We start from the raw sequence: 15,828 nt of genomic DNA, 5'->3' as shown, positions 1-15,828 counted from the left end.
ACGTGACTCATTTGACAACAGTGATTTGTTTCAGTATCTTTCCTGTCAGTTAATTTATTCGTTCATGTCTTGTAATCACTCTAATTACTGTTTACCATAGGCAAAAGTACTGTTTTCTCTTCCTTCGAAGAATGGATGCTAGCTGAAACAGTTCAAAGTAAAAGAGGAACGGTACTTTACGGTGATCTTTCCCCGTTGTCGATCATCTCTCTAGCGAGTTCAAAGTTAAAGTTGTGATATGGACCGCAAGACAGACATATCGTGTGAGTTTAGTGATAAAAAAACGATTCGTTGTAACTCACCACGCAGCTAAAATCCTACACGGGCGGCACCCCTGGAACAGAAGAAAAGAAAGAGAAAAGTTAGTTTTAAACCTCGCCATATTTATTTCTTACCATAATGATACTGTGATTTGGCTGTCAGTTATTTTTTATGAGTCGAGTGTTAAATTTCTGATGGTATTACTAAATTTTGCTTGTTACGTCGCTCATTGTAGTACATTTTCTACACTTGAAAGCAAAGTCAATTGCCAGTAGCGCGTAGCACGGGAATGGCTGTGTGTGTTATCCTTAGCGTAGATTAGTTTAAGTTAGATTAAGTAGTGCGTTAGCCTAGGGACCGATGCCCTCAGCAGTTTGAGCCCATAGTCTTTACCACAAATTTCCAAATTTGCCTGAGTAACCAACTTTCGCTGTGCACATCGATATGAGACGTGCTGGATTAGTGTCGATGGGGTTCTGGAATGTACCGAAAGGGATGTGCACCCGTGCAGACTACAGTGCTGTGACCATCTGCACTAGGTTACTCGTCTGAGGATCCATGACACCAACAGACCGATTGAGGTGGTACCACAGCTTCTCGAGTGGGTTAAATCATGGGAGTATGGGGGACAGGGCAGTATGATAAACTCATCCTGGTGTTCCTCGCACCACGCACTTACACTGAAAGCTCTGTAACAAACTGCGTTGTTCTGCTGGTAGATACCAACGTGCCGAGGATAACAAACAGGGATGGTCATAGTCCGCAAGGTTAAATGCATAGTCGTTTTGATCCACTGTGTCTTCCACAACGACAAGAGCATCTAGGAAATGCCACGAAAGCATTCTCTAGATCTTAACACTCACTGCTTGGTTGTTTTCAAACGTTTCGCACCGTACACCCTAATGGCAATCTGTCCGATGTAGCATTAAACGCGATTCATATGAGAAGGCCACTTATCACCACTCAGTGGACGCCCAGTTGCAGCACTGGCGTGCATACTTCAGTCTACGTCGCCGATGAAGAATAGTCAGCGTGGCTTCATGACCCAGGTGCCTGCTGCGGGAGCAACGTTCGCTGAACGGTCGTTGAGATCCTTTTGGTACCCCTTGGTTCATCTGGGTGTCAAGTTACTCATCAGCTGTACGTCTCTTCTCCCGTAGGAACCTCCACAGCCGTCTTCGGTCCCTGTCATCTATGACCCGTGGTGCACCGCAGTTGCCTGGGCGACGGTTTTCTATAGTGCCTTTTTCCCATTAGTGGTGTAGTGCAACAATGGCGGCACGCGAAAAGTTTACAAACGTAGCCGTTTCCGAAATGCTTCCACCCTTAGTCCAAAAGCCAATTATCGTGTCCTTTCAGAGATCAGACAAATCGCTCCAATTCCACATTATGACAACGATAACGACTGCGTCCCCCCGAGACGCTTTCTGTGCCCTCAACTGTTAGTGCTGCCACGCATCGTGTGTGTTTATTGCACGGAGACGTCAAACATAGACGGAGCTCATATTAATGTAATTCTACCGTGTAATTATCCCGCCTTCGTTTAGAATGCGCCATAATAGCTGTGGATTACATGAACATACTTACTGAGCGCTTGCATCTCTTCAAGCTTGATACCTTACCTTATGGCGAAGGCATTTTCCAATGGTATAACCGTTTATGATACAAGGCGAGGATGATGCTACTGTGGCCTCAAGTGCATGACAGTGTTTCCTTTGTTTCGCCTCACCTGGATCTAGTTGGACACTTCTTGCACTCAATCGGCTTCGTCCTCACAAACCATCGGCTCGTAGTGTATTTGCTTTACCTCTGGACGCCTACCAAAGACTTACCGAACCCCTCCCATTGAAAATAACTCCTGTATTGTGTCCAAAGGTGCACCCACCAACAGCTTAAATGGTGGTCCGTATGATTTGGGGTATATATATATATATATATATATATATATATATACAGAACTGCGTTTGTGGGTGAAGTTCATGAATCCTTGAAAACTACTCACCGTCGCCGTGTTTGTGCCCCGGTTTCCCCGTTGTACCTTCAAAAGCTGCTTGATGGTACCTGTTGCGGTTGTAGAAATATGAGTATTTAAAGTGGTCACCATCACGTCCTTTTGGTAACAATAACATGTTCTGCCCGTTTCGCATCTTCGAGATTGTCGTGTAATATTCATAATATTTCACGAATGTTATCGAACGTAAAGGAATGTTTCTGGATATTCTGTGTTATTCTTGAACGTTCTACTGCCTGGAAATGATACATATCGCAATGATCTGCTGTCCGTCAAAATTGGCTCAGTCGATGAGTTGTGCCGTGTAACTAGTAGTCATAGAAACAGTGTGTGTCGTTATACAAAGAAGCGCCAAAGAAACAGGTATGAGAATGATTATTCAAATACAGAGGTATGTAAACTCACAGATTGCCTTGCTACAGTCGTCAACGCCTATATAAGACAACAAGTGTCTGGCGCAGTTATTAGATCGGTTACTGCAGCTGCAATGGCAGGTTATCAAGATTTAAGTGAGTTCCAATGTGGTGTTACACTCGGCGCACGAGCGATGGGACACAGCATCTCCGAGGTAGCGATGAAGTGGGGATATTCCCGAACGACCATTTCACGAGTGTACTCTGAATATCGGGAATCCGGTAAAACATCAACTCTCAGACATCACTGCGGCTGGAAAAGAACGGGACGAACGACGACTGAAGAGAATCATTCAACGTGACAGAAAAGCAACTCTTCCGCAAATTGCTACAGATTTCATTGCTGGACCATTAACAAACGTCAGCGAGCGAATCATTCAAAGAAACATTATCGATATGGGCTTTCTGAGCAGAAGGCTCACTGGTGTACCGTTGATGACTGCACGATACAAGCTTTACGCCTCACCTGGGCACGTCAACACCTACATTGGACTGTTGATGGCTGGATACATGTTGAATGGTCGGATGAGTCTCGTTTCAAATTTTATCTAGCGGATGGACGAGTACGGGTGTGGAGACAACCTGATGAATCCATGAACCTTCATATCAGCAGCGGGCTCCTTAAGGTAGTGGAGGCTCTGGCTGAACTTTCGTGTGAAACGTTTTTTGTGAATACAGCTGAATTAGTTGCAGAGGGAAATCAAAATATGATAAAAAAAATTTGTTCTTCGTCCTTGACATCATTGAGCAACGAAAAATTATGCAAGAGAGTAACACTGTCGTCAGGTGCTTCAGTACGCCCTTTGCAGATGTGTGCTTAATTTTCAGACCGCGGCATGGGAAGAATACAATGCATTAGCTTACACTTTTCTTGGGACAAAGTGTCTCTCTGCAACAATTTCATTCCTTTTCTTCTTTCCTTTCGAGCAACTGGCTGTTTATTGATTTTTCTCGTCACTCATGTTACTTTTCTTATTTGTCCATTTCCCCTTTCTTCGCCTTCTCCCAGGATGGGGAATCGAAGGATATCTCTTCTGGACGAAAAGCATCCGGCCAAAGAATTTCTGATACTGAAAGTTGCACCGAAGTCCCGCTTAGTAGTTTCTATTGCGTTTTGTTTAATATGTGGAACGTAAAGCATTAGAGATTGTTCGGATACCAGTAATTCATGTAGAAGACATAGTGTTTTACACCGTTTGAACGATATATTTTCTATGTAATCTGTGCCATATCTTCATTTACGAATTAGCAATCACATCAGGTAACACGGATAAACAGTTATTTACCTGTTCTGAAGCTAGTGACATAAGTTTACTGTACTCAGTGGTATAAGTACTGCTTGATTAATATAGTAACCTATCACCTGTATGGCATGTAAGGTAAAGCCATCATCAGTCAGAATGTTGATCTGGGCAACCAATGTGTTTTACTTGTCATGGCCTTACTGGAAGCGGTGTGTCGACGCCTTCGTACTAAATTTCGAGTGATTTATCCAACCATTTAGAAGGGGATCAAGGGATACGAACCATGGTGAAAGCTAACATTCTTCACGTCAACAAATCATTGACAGCCGTGAAAGAAACACTAAACGAAACAAAGAAAATCTGGTCAGACCGACTCTGGACTCAGTTCCGGTCCTTTGGTTTTGTAGTTTGTCACTCACCCACTGAAACACTGAGCCCCAAGTGTTGCCTTTGCTAAACAATAAACAACAGTGATACGACAAAGTAACGGTATGAATTTCAGTATACAATTTACCATGTATTAACAATTCACAAACGGGAGCATAAACCTTGCTGCGGGAGAAGCCGCAGGCTGTATAAAGGAAGGAATTTTATCGAAGTTACCACGTTTCAGCAAAGTAGCTAGTTTCCTGAGAAGTAATCACAAACGTTGTTATCAATCTGCTCAGTCACTTTTTAGGTGATACAGTAATGTAAGGAAGCTGGGAGACTAGAGCGTAGCATTCGGTTGACGTCGATGTTTATGTCAGTCTCACTTAACACGAGAACAGCTTTTGAGTGCATAACAATGTGAAAAAGAAATATACTACCTCCATTTACAGGAACAATTCCTGAATTTTCATAACGCTCTCGGTTGGTATGACGAATGTGAACCATGTAATTTGAGTACCGCACTTGCTGCCGTCAAGGACGGATCTCGAAAACAATGGCTTATGTAAATATTAAACGTTACTGTCGAATTACATTGAAATAAGCCCGCCCGGTTGGCCGTGCGGTCTAACGCACGGCTTTCCGGGCGGGAAGGAGCGTCTGGTGCCCGGCACGAATCCACCCGACGGATTTGTGTCGAGGTCCGCTGAACTGGCCAGTCTATGGATGGTTTTTAGGCGGTTTTCCATCTGCCTCGGCGAATGCGAGCTGGTTCCCCTTATTCCTCCTCAGTTACATTATGTCGGCGATTGCTGCGCAAACAAGTTCTCCACGTATGCGTACACCACCATTACTCTACCAGGCAAACGTAGGGGTTACACTCGTCTGGTGTGAGACGTTCCCTGGGGGGTCCACCGGGGGCCGAACCGCACAATAACCGTGGGTTCGGTGTGGGGTGACGAAGGGGTGAAGTGCACTGCGGTAGACGTCGTGGGGTTGTGGACCACTGCTGCTGCGGCGGGGACCTAGCCTCTCCGTCGTTTCTAGGTCCCCGGTTAACATACAATACAGTACAATAAATTGAGATGACAAAGACTCACTGGATAGCGATATGCACATCTACAGATGGCGGTATTATCGCCCACACGAGATATAAAAGGGCGGCGCATTGGAGGAACTGTCATATATACTCAGTCATATGTACTCAGATGAGTCAGATGAAGAAATGATGGACGTGATTATAGCCGCACAACGGGAATCAACAGACTTTGAACGCGGAATGGTACATTCCATTTCTGAAATAGTTAGGGAGTACAATATTTGAAGGCCGATAGTGTCAAGAGCGTGCCGAGAATACCACATTTCAGGCATTACTGTCATCACGGACAACGCAATGGCCTACAGCCTTCACTTAACTACCGAGAGTAGCGACGTTTGCGTGGAGCTGTCAGTTCTAACAAACAAGCAACACTGCGTGAAATAACAACATAAATCAAAGTAGGACATAAGATGAACGTCCATTCTACGATTTCTGCCTGCCACATTCCTCTAAAATATTAAACTGGTGATTCCTTAGAATGCGTCTTATCAACCGATCCCTTCCTTAAACTGAGCCACAAGTTTCCTTTCTATCCAGCTCTAAGCAGTACTCCTGATCAGTTATTAGATTTACCCAACTAATATTTAGGGCCATATAGGATAACAAACAGAATTTCTGTTTGGTGTGAAGGATGTCAGGTTGCTCTAAATGTAGAAAAACGTAAGTTAATGTAAATACGCAGCATAAAAGAATCCTGTAACGTTCGGATACAGTATTAGTGGTGTGCTCCTTCACAGAGTCTTGTCGATTAAATACCTAGGCGTAGCAGTGAAAAAGCTATTTCAAATGGAGTGAGCACGTAAGGTTAGCAGTAGGTAATGAAAACTGTCGGCTTTTTATTCGGAGAATTCCAGGAAAATGTGCCATAACTGCAAAGGAAACCGAGTATAAATCACTGGTAGGTGCGACGACTGCGTACTGCTCTAGTGTTCGGGACTTCCGCCACGTTGGATTAAAGGAAGACTATGATGCAATTCAATGGCTTGCTGCTACATTTGTTTCCAATAGCTTCAGGCATTACAAGAGTTTTACGCAGGTGCTTCGAGAACTGAAAAGGGAATACACGGTGGATAACGATGTTCATTTCAGGAAACATTGCTGAGGAAGTTTGGAGGAGTGTCATTTTCAGCAGACAACAGCACGATTCTACTGCCGCTAACAGACATTTCGCGCGAGGACCACAAAGATTAGAGAAATGAGGGCTCGTGCGGAGGAGTAGAGACAGTCATTTCTACCACAGTCCGTTTGAACTGGAACTGGGCATAGAATTACTGGTAGAGGTACAAGGTACGCTCCGCCACGTACCATACGGTAGCTTTCGGAAAATGTATGAACATGCAGAATTTTCTTTTACGCATCTGTAGAATAAATACTTTTTATCTCCTTGGATAAAATGTCCCAAAAGATAATGCCTCAGGACAGAACCCAATGGAATTAAGCGAAGTATGATACCATTCCTGTCTTCAGGTCTACCAAGTGAGGGATATCTGACTGCAAGCCAGGAAGAGCTGAGGTTGTTGATAAGCTAATCACAATGCAGTATTATTTACCTTGCCGAGTTCATCAACCATATTCCCAATAATGTATGCTGTACTGAGATACCACACAAGAAGAGTTTGCGACAGTTAGCACTACAAGTACCGTGGACATCCCTCCGCAGCAGGAACATCGCTGCGTGCAAACCAATCACTCTGCCCGCGAGAATCACGCCCTATAGTGGCAGCGCCAAAACGAAGAAAATGGCTCTAACGGCTCTAAACACTATGGGACTGAGACTGAGGTCATCATTCCCCTAGATTTAGATCTACTTTCACCTAACTACCCTGAGGTCATCACACACACCCATCCCCCGAGACAGGATTCAAACCGGCGACCGTAGCAGCAGCGCGGTTCCGGACTGAAGTGCCTAGAATCGCTCTTCCACAGCGGCCGGCGTCATCAGGAAGACAGACACGCAATTAAGTAACCGTGCACGAGCAAAAGCTGTCAACCGCGAGTTGTCAGTCAGTCCGAGTCTTTCTAGGGAGTTTCTTCGCCACGTCGTCAAGTCGTCGAGTGAGATAAAAACAGTGGCCAACAGAGTGACAGTGGCTAGTCTTCAGCAGAAACAAAACAGTGAATACAATTGACGTGTATGGTGAGACAGCCTGCCTAGAGATTTAAGTGACTACTGATAGTTTGGAACTGTTCTGGGGAATAGTACATAAAGACAGAAGATTAGTTTTGTTCCGACATTATCTCAGAAAACATTATTTAATTTCTGTCATGGAACCTTAGTTAACGCAGGAAAGATTGGCTAAACCTACATTCTACAACAGCAGTAAACGGCGCAACCGAAGTTGAGTAACATATTTTACTACTCATTATTCCGTGTTGTTTTCATTGAGCGTGTACTGCCCTGGGACCAACACATCCGTCCTACAATGGCAATTATAAGTTTTTCTCAGTGGCAAACATATTTTCAGCCGGCCAGTGTAGCCGAGCGGTTCTAGGAGCTGCAGTCTGGAACCGCGCGACCGCTACGATCGCAGGTTAGAATCCTGCCTCGGGTATGGATGTGTGTGATGTCCTTAGGATAGTTAGGTTTAAGTAGTTCTAAGTTCTAGGGGACTGATGACCACCGATGTTAAGTCCCACTGTGCTCAGAGCCATTTGAACCAATAGAAAATGGAGTGAGCCCTATACCTCTTTAGCTGGAAAGTAGTTTCCCCAGAGGGGCACAGAAAAATAAAGATAAACATCTCAGTGATGGATAAGGGACGGTTTGGTTGGGGCCGTTGGAAATGTGAGAAGCCGCCAAATGCACTGATTTTAATGTAAAACAATTTCTTTGATGAGAAAATTGCCACTATTATTTAACGTGGACAAACTTCAAATCACAAAAAGACCCCACACGGTGACGAGGCAGAACATCATATTTGGAGGTGAAAGAGAGAGAGCGATGTGAGTTTTGTTCGGTCGAGTACAGTAGGACACAAACCACTGGTTAACCAGTCAGGGGCAGGAGACGGCTTTCTGTAACGAGCAGTTTGGTTGGTCAGCGCTCGAACGATTCAGAGCAGAGGCAATTAAGTTCTGTGAGAGAGAGAAAATGCGGCAATGCAAAGTTTCCTCTTATTTCAATTCGACTGGAAACCTGATTGAAAGTACATTTCTTCACCTCGGATCAAGATCAAGATGTGGAGACTCTGCCATCCGATTTCGACACTTATGAGACGCTGCACAGCCTCTTGAGCTGATCCTTGGGGGACTTAGGAACATTTCAGGTTAATTTGGACTTTAGCAGCCGCGAGAATCATTGGTTGCACCACTGATAGATTCTACAGCCACTTGAATCATCACCTGCAATTATACTGTGAGATCGTGCCGCACCTGCAAGACGATGCGTACGGAAATTAGTAAATTTTCATTATCTTATCATTTCAATCTTCACACTAAAGACTTGTATTTTTTCTGTAATGAACAGTTTCCTTCCAGTTTCACCCACGTTTGTGACACTCTCCCTTTCCGTATTATAAGTTACTTCTGTCAACCTTACGACAATGATAGGTATTCTCTGATTATAAGTAAACTCCTTGAGAGATTGTTAGCCTCCCACCCCTATCCCCCTGTCAGGTATGCCAAAGATATTAATCATAGATTGCTATTCCATTGTTTAATTGCCTATGACTTTATTTCATTAGTGTCGCTACAGGTTGCGACTGTTAATATCCATTTATTGTAATAAATCAAAACAGTTGCAGTTTTTGTTTTAATATTCATAAGTGTCCCCGCAATAGTTTTGGAGGCAGCATTGGCATGCGTTTTATCGAGCCTTACGAGAATTCAGTTTATTTACCTGCTGTGTCAGCCCCCGTTTGAGTACAGAGAAGAATGAGATACAAAGCGACCTGTCCCCGGACGGTCCATTAAAGCACACGTTATGCGACTCTACACTCCATACGACACTCTAATACACTCCCTCTTCTTAGTGGACTGTCTGTCACCACAACCCTTACTGTAACAGAACTTTGCTGAAATCAAAGAACAGAAGAAAAAAGCATTCAACACTCACGGTTATAGTTCATTAAAGATCCATCGAAATACCGCAAATTAGCAATGTCGACCAAGCAGCAGAAGCCTAAAAGGGATTCCACGAATTCATTCACGTGAAACACGAGAAGACTTGATAGTCTCTATTTTCAACAGTATGTCGTAATGAACGCAGTTCCCCCTGATTGGTTATCAATTAAGGTTAGTTGTATGGTTCTATGAATAAGAGATTTACTTCCAGTTATTGAAATCGCTTGCCCTGATTACCCCACTCTGGTTGCGCTTCGATAAAATGGGTTTTAATTTCCGCGATATACGATTCTACAATAAATCTCATTTCGTACAGTTTAGAATCATTCCATTCAAAGGATCTCCAATTTACAAGTTTCATTCTCTCTCATTTGTAACGTACTTTTTCAGCATCTCTCAGCCAATGGTTTTACTTGTTGTCTAACAAAAAGTACGCCTCTGGCGAATGTTCTGCAGGAAAACATAAAAGGGCAAATGTCACATAATACATGACCATTGCGCTACTACATATGTGGTAAGTCAGCAGCTGCAAACAGTAAATGAAATAAGATTTTTTTGCTCTGATAGAGATTGGAAATATATATATGGTCGTCTCCACAGTTAAAAGAAATATTTTTTCATGAGCGGCGATCAGAAGATTTACATTTGTATTTACCAGTGACTACTTCTTCGAAGGAAGAAAATTGTGCTCCAGTTTTACACTGTTTGAACTCATCTGCAAGCCATTTTCAGGTGTGTTAAACACTTCACCTGAGGACGTGGTCTAATAATCGGAAGTGTGAGTTTGGACGGTATGGATCGTTGTTAGCTGAAGTAAAATTTGAGTCAAGCCTGAGAACGCATAGGAAACTACAACATAATTGACCACTGAAGCATTAGAACGCAGTAAACATTCGTTCGAGGAGTGGCAAAGCTTTCACTCTCTCATGAGAGGGATCCTTTGCAAATACATTCATGGAGTAAGTGTGTGTGAGAAACGTGGTGAAATATTCGTAACAGAGGTATTTCAGGCAGCACCTGTTGTGAGGAACCGTAGGATTCACGTGAACTGCTTTATGAGTGTATTCACCGTTGTGACTTCGTTGGCTTTCTCTGTGTAATGAGTCTTGAATGTTTCCTCGGGTACGCTGCCGGACCTTAATTTAAACTCAGTCCAATATTTCGTCGAGCAGCTGTCCGCCATCTTCAGGGGAACGTTGTTGCTGAGTCCCGGTGATATCTGATGCCAAGCCTGCAAATCGTCGTTTTATATATGCTTCTACACCGTACATGACGCATGCGCCGCCCATTACACTTGCTGCCCTCCATGTCTGGGCAGGTGGCACCGCCCTCATAAGAACATAGGCGGGAAAGATGTGTCCCGGAGATCATCGCCTAGTGTTTGTGTGTGGCGTCGTCTTCGTGCTCAAGTGTTCCAATGTTTATTCGTTTGTGCTCCAACGTTTGCGTGTGCCATCTATCATCTCTGTGCGTGCCCCCTTGTCTGAACATTCTTATCTTGGACTCTGCGCCCGCGAACGGCTCCGTGTGTTTTAATTTTGTATGTCTACGTCTGTATATCCACCCTGTCTGTACTGCGATTGTCTTCTTTTGCATCATTCGTTTTGTCTGTGGCCTAAGGGCGGCGTAATGTGGCGCTGCTGGCCTACCTATATCAGGTGTGAAATTAACCATAAAGAAATAAAAAACGATGTGTCGCACTCACGCTATTTTCAAACACTCGCACCGAAGAACGTTCTGTTTTGACGCGGGTTAGTACAGCGCTTCACGTCCTGCTAAGAGGGAAGCCATTGCATCTATTAATCAAATTTTCCGACAAATTAAGTTCAATTGCGCTTTTATAAACATTGTTTCAAAAAACGGATGTGTTGCCAATTATGTGGCCTTAAACTTCATTCCTCATCACTCGGCCATGTTCCAAGCACCTGTCCAGAAATGTGCAAACAGAGCGGGCGATACAAGCTTTCCCACATTAATATAAAATGTTATACCTGCCAGGTTTCCTAAGCCCCAAATCATCTCTCACAGAGCCGATTAGTGCGCTAATCTATGGAGGCAAACGGTACACCCTCTTAATTTTAGCGTTCTTCCAATCTTACACAATATATCCCAGCCTATTCATCATTATTTGATTTAAAAGTTAACATAAATGCAAAAAGAGGGATGGGAAGTAAATGATTATAGTCTGACATAACGGGTTTCCTGAATTAAATTCGTCTTCGCTTCAGTCTCACATGATGAACAGTTCACATTACATGAATGCTATATTTATGTTACTCGTGATGGTCACTTCGTGATCTTCCGTTCGCGGAAACGTGCGCGTTACGTTGCACAATAAGTAGTCTTAGAACCTCCTGCGTAAAGATAATAATTGCATATTTTGAACTCTGTTTCATGTAATCAGCACAATATTTTTTTTTCTTTACTGCTGGGCAAGGCTTTGTCAGCTATGCTTTTCTACTGATTACCCCTGAAACTGTACCGTTTAAATTTCGAAATTCGTGGGATGAATAGGAACTGAAACCGTTAGCGCTTCTTCACAAAAAGTCCAAGAATAAGGAAACACCTACGACCACTGTTGCCAATCAAGGAGATCACGGTATAATTAAACCACGAGAAAAAAGTAAACAGTTATTTAGTTTGTACCCACGTAACATTGGTTATATAGAACACAAAGGTTACCTTAGTGTCTTTTCAAACAAAAGGCAGGTTAACCACTTTTATTTTAGCAGTTGAGGAATCAGCTTTTTATTCAAGGAGGTGTTGTTCGAAAGCTCTTCGTTACTTCTGGAATAACGACTTGTAGATTCAAAGACGTCATTCTAAGCATTATGTCAGTGATTTAATATATTAACAAACATGCCAAGTTCATCAATGTAAAGTTACAATAAAGTAATTACAGATCTAACAATATACATTTGGGGAACAGAATAAAAAACCACAATTCATGCAATATTTTTGGTTTTGTACTGAATAAACCTTTTTTTAACAAATAAATTTTGTTTCATATTTTCCTAGATGTCCCTGTTAACACCAAAGAACAATAAATAGAAAAAAAATAATAATATTAACACTGCTGTTGCTGTTAATCCATATCTGAACCACCAACAGAAACACCGATATATATATTTTTTTAATACAGAAACATTAGTTAGGTCCTAAATATAATATAAGTTTTTACTTAGAGGCGGGACCTACAATCCCATTTATTACTGTTTTCCTATTTCTTTTTAAATTTTTTCTTTTTAAATATTTTCTTTAAAACTGAAACTCTTACAACTCACTTAGTATTGCGGTACTGAACGGTCTGTCGTCACACCTCGCTACTTCCGCGTGGTTGGTTGGACTTTGATCCGTAAACTTGTTCTGCTTTACATATAGTTATTAGTAGTGCCCATGAGAAAGATCTGTACGAAGCATAGCTGCTAGCCAGCGCCTTGTCAGTGTATGCCGATATCAATGAACATTAGAAAATATGGAATGTCTTAATAGCTTTCAATATAGCCACTCATTACGAAGATGCTAGAAGGAAGACTTCGTCCTAATCTTAGAACTGACGCAAAGGATGTGGGACTTCATAAAGAAGCCTGGAACATGTGGGAGGCGTCATTACGTATTCAGAAGCTGTAGAGGTGAGTACTGTCTACTATTTGCCAAGAAAGAGAAATAAATACTAAAACAGATTGAGTGAATGGAGGGTCGTAATAAAGTTGTGGTCTGCAGGATACTATTAGAATAGCATAATAGAGGTAAGTATCCTTTCGATGGTTACGTCCGTGCTATAAAGCAGCTCGAAATTGTGTGAGACGTCTTGGTATCGTCCGTTCTTCGCCTTCTAAAAGTTATCGATTTCAAGTTCAGAAAATGTAATGATGGATACAAATTTATTTTGGAAAGAAGGGATATTGCCGACTCGAGAGCTGCATCTTTTTGCAATTTATGCGTTTACTGCGTACGGAGAACAATGAGTCGGTGTTTCATCCTGATAAAACTTGATTTGCGAACAACCATACGATAAATACGTATTTGGCACAACTCCAACGGAAACCGTGACCTGAAAATATCTGTAGGAAATGCATTTCCCTGAACACTTTGCTGAAGTGTGTTTCAGTGGGTTGACTGGTAATCGCAATGACAAAGAGTCTGTTAAAGCTGAGAATCTAATTTTTGCGGGGGTATTGAATATTGTCGATGCAATTTTGGCGAGTTGTAGGAACAAAGATCAATTGGCGTCATGAAAGTCCTCGAATGCTGTCACGCACGAAGTCTCGTTAATAAATCACTTTCATTACTGACACGATACAACTTGCGCGTGGTTATAATTTAACTTTCGTCATTCAACACCTTATAACACAGAAACTAATTACCGTACCAGTAACAAATTTGGCAGCATTAATATGAAGGACATGGGGAAGAGAAATAATGCCGAATCAATTCAATTGAAACACTTTCAATGTGCTGCTAGGGTACATTATAGCATTACACACAGGTACTGCTAGGAAAGGGGCTCATCATGGCGCTGATCAGTGTCCAGAAGAGTGTGAGGGCGCAGGATGGCATTCTGCACAGCAGAAAGAAGCATTTTCTTAGATATGCTGTCTACCTCTCTAGATATGCTATGTTTCATATCAGCACATTTGTGAATGTCCCGCTCGTACATCACAGGGCGTGAGGTCAGGTGGTCTTGCCGGGCAAGCTTTTGGAAACGATTGGCTGATAATTCGATCGTTTCCACATGTGTTTCGAAGAAGCAGTGAACTTCAAGAGCGATCGCATCTTGCACGAAAACTGTTCAGTTCAATGCGCCAATCTGTTCAAAAAAAAGAATGTGTCAATGATGAATGTAGCCATGAAGCCACATCGTACGGTGACTTGTTCAGCTTGCAGAGGACCCTCATGCACAGTGACTGGAGCTGAAGATCCTCACACTCAGCAAATCTGTGTGATCACGTCGCCCGTCAGAGAAAAATTAGCTCGTCTGTCCGTAGGATGGTCCAGGGCTAGCCCTCGTCAACTTCAATTCCTGCGAGAAAGTGGAGAGTGAAGTCAAGACGTTGTTTTGTGTCCTGTGTTGCAGGCTGCAGTACGATGTGGATCTTGTACGGATATCATTAGAGAATGGTTCGAACCACCTTCCGTACAGTGGACCACGCATGTTCAACTGTCGTGACGCAGCACGCGCACTGCCTGATGATCAGGAATTGCGCACAGCGTTGTCTCCCACAGCAACAGCGATTTCATCAATCACGTGTGGTTCAACCAGCCGTCAGCCTCTTCCCGGAGAGACGCCATTCTCCAGTTGGTTCGAACTTCTTCATCACAGCAGGTGGAGAAAGAGCACCCTTCCGTAATCCTTTCAGCCGCCGATATTCTCGATGTGCAGCTGCAGCAATACTGTTGCTTTGGAAACATGGAATTTCCATTAATGACCCGCTCCTTTTATCCAAGCTCATGTTGTCACGTCAAGTGCACTGCGACTGGCCAGGTGAGTGAGACTATGAATCACAGCACCTGGTGGCCGTAGTTGGAAATGGACGGTGGCCCTGTGACGCCTGGAAATCACGCACCTCATACTCTGTACACTAATGCTACCAAGTTTGGTACCCGTGCAGTACTTGGTTTCCATGTTATAAAGTGTTAAATAGGGAATGTTTAAGTGTAACCACCTGGTGTGTTAGTTCTTACTTTTTCCATAGGTAAAAAATTATTTTTCTTGAAAGTTTACATTCAGTATGTTTTAATTCAATTTCTTTCTTAATTTCTGGCACAAATTTTCTTGCCCCTGCCCCCCCCCCCCCTCAACCTACTACAAATCCCTCCAAATCCTTGAGTGTCATGCACTCTGCCTCGCATATTGCATCCATCTCCCATCTCTCACGTGGATCCTTTATGATCTGATTCCCTTCCCCCATATCCTCCTGTTCCTAGAACGAATAGGGATCCTACACATCTCCCGCAAACTGGATTCCCCCCCCCCCATCCTTTGGTTTCCCCCATCCTCTCCCACCCTACCCCACTGCTATACCTGTACCACCACAGTGTCGTGCCTGGTCTCCACCTCCACACATTCCATACCCTCGCCCAAGGTGGCTTCCGCCCACTCCCCCTCCTGGATGATGTCCTTGTGCCCTCCATCTACCCCTCCTACCAGATCTAATCCCTCCCCCTTCTCCCCACCCTCCTCAGGGCTCCCTCTCTCCCTCCCTCTCCCACTTCATTTCTTCCTCCTTTTCCCCTGCCGAACAACTTCTTTCTCCTTTTCACCCACTGTGTTTCCAGCTCCTTTCCTTCTTCCCTCCACTGCCCCCCTCCAAACCCTCTCCTGGTTTCCTTCTACCATCATACTCATTTATTTTTGTTCTTGTGTCT

Source organism: Schistocerca cancellata, chromosome 5 (genome assembly GCF_023864275.1).
Source record: "Schistocerca cancellata isolate TAMUIC-IGC-003103 chromosome 5, iqSchCanc2.1, whole genome shotgun sequence".
Lineage (NCBI taxonomy): Eukaryota > Metazoa > Arthropoda > Insecta > Orthoptera > Acrididae > Schistocerca > Schistocerca cancellata.
Note: the sequence above shows the minus strand (reverse complement) of the source record.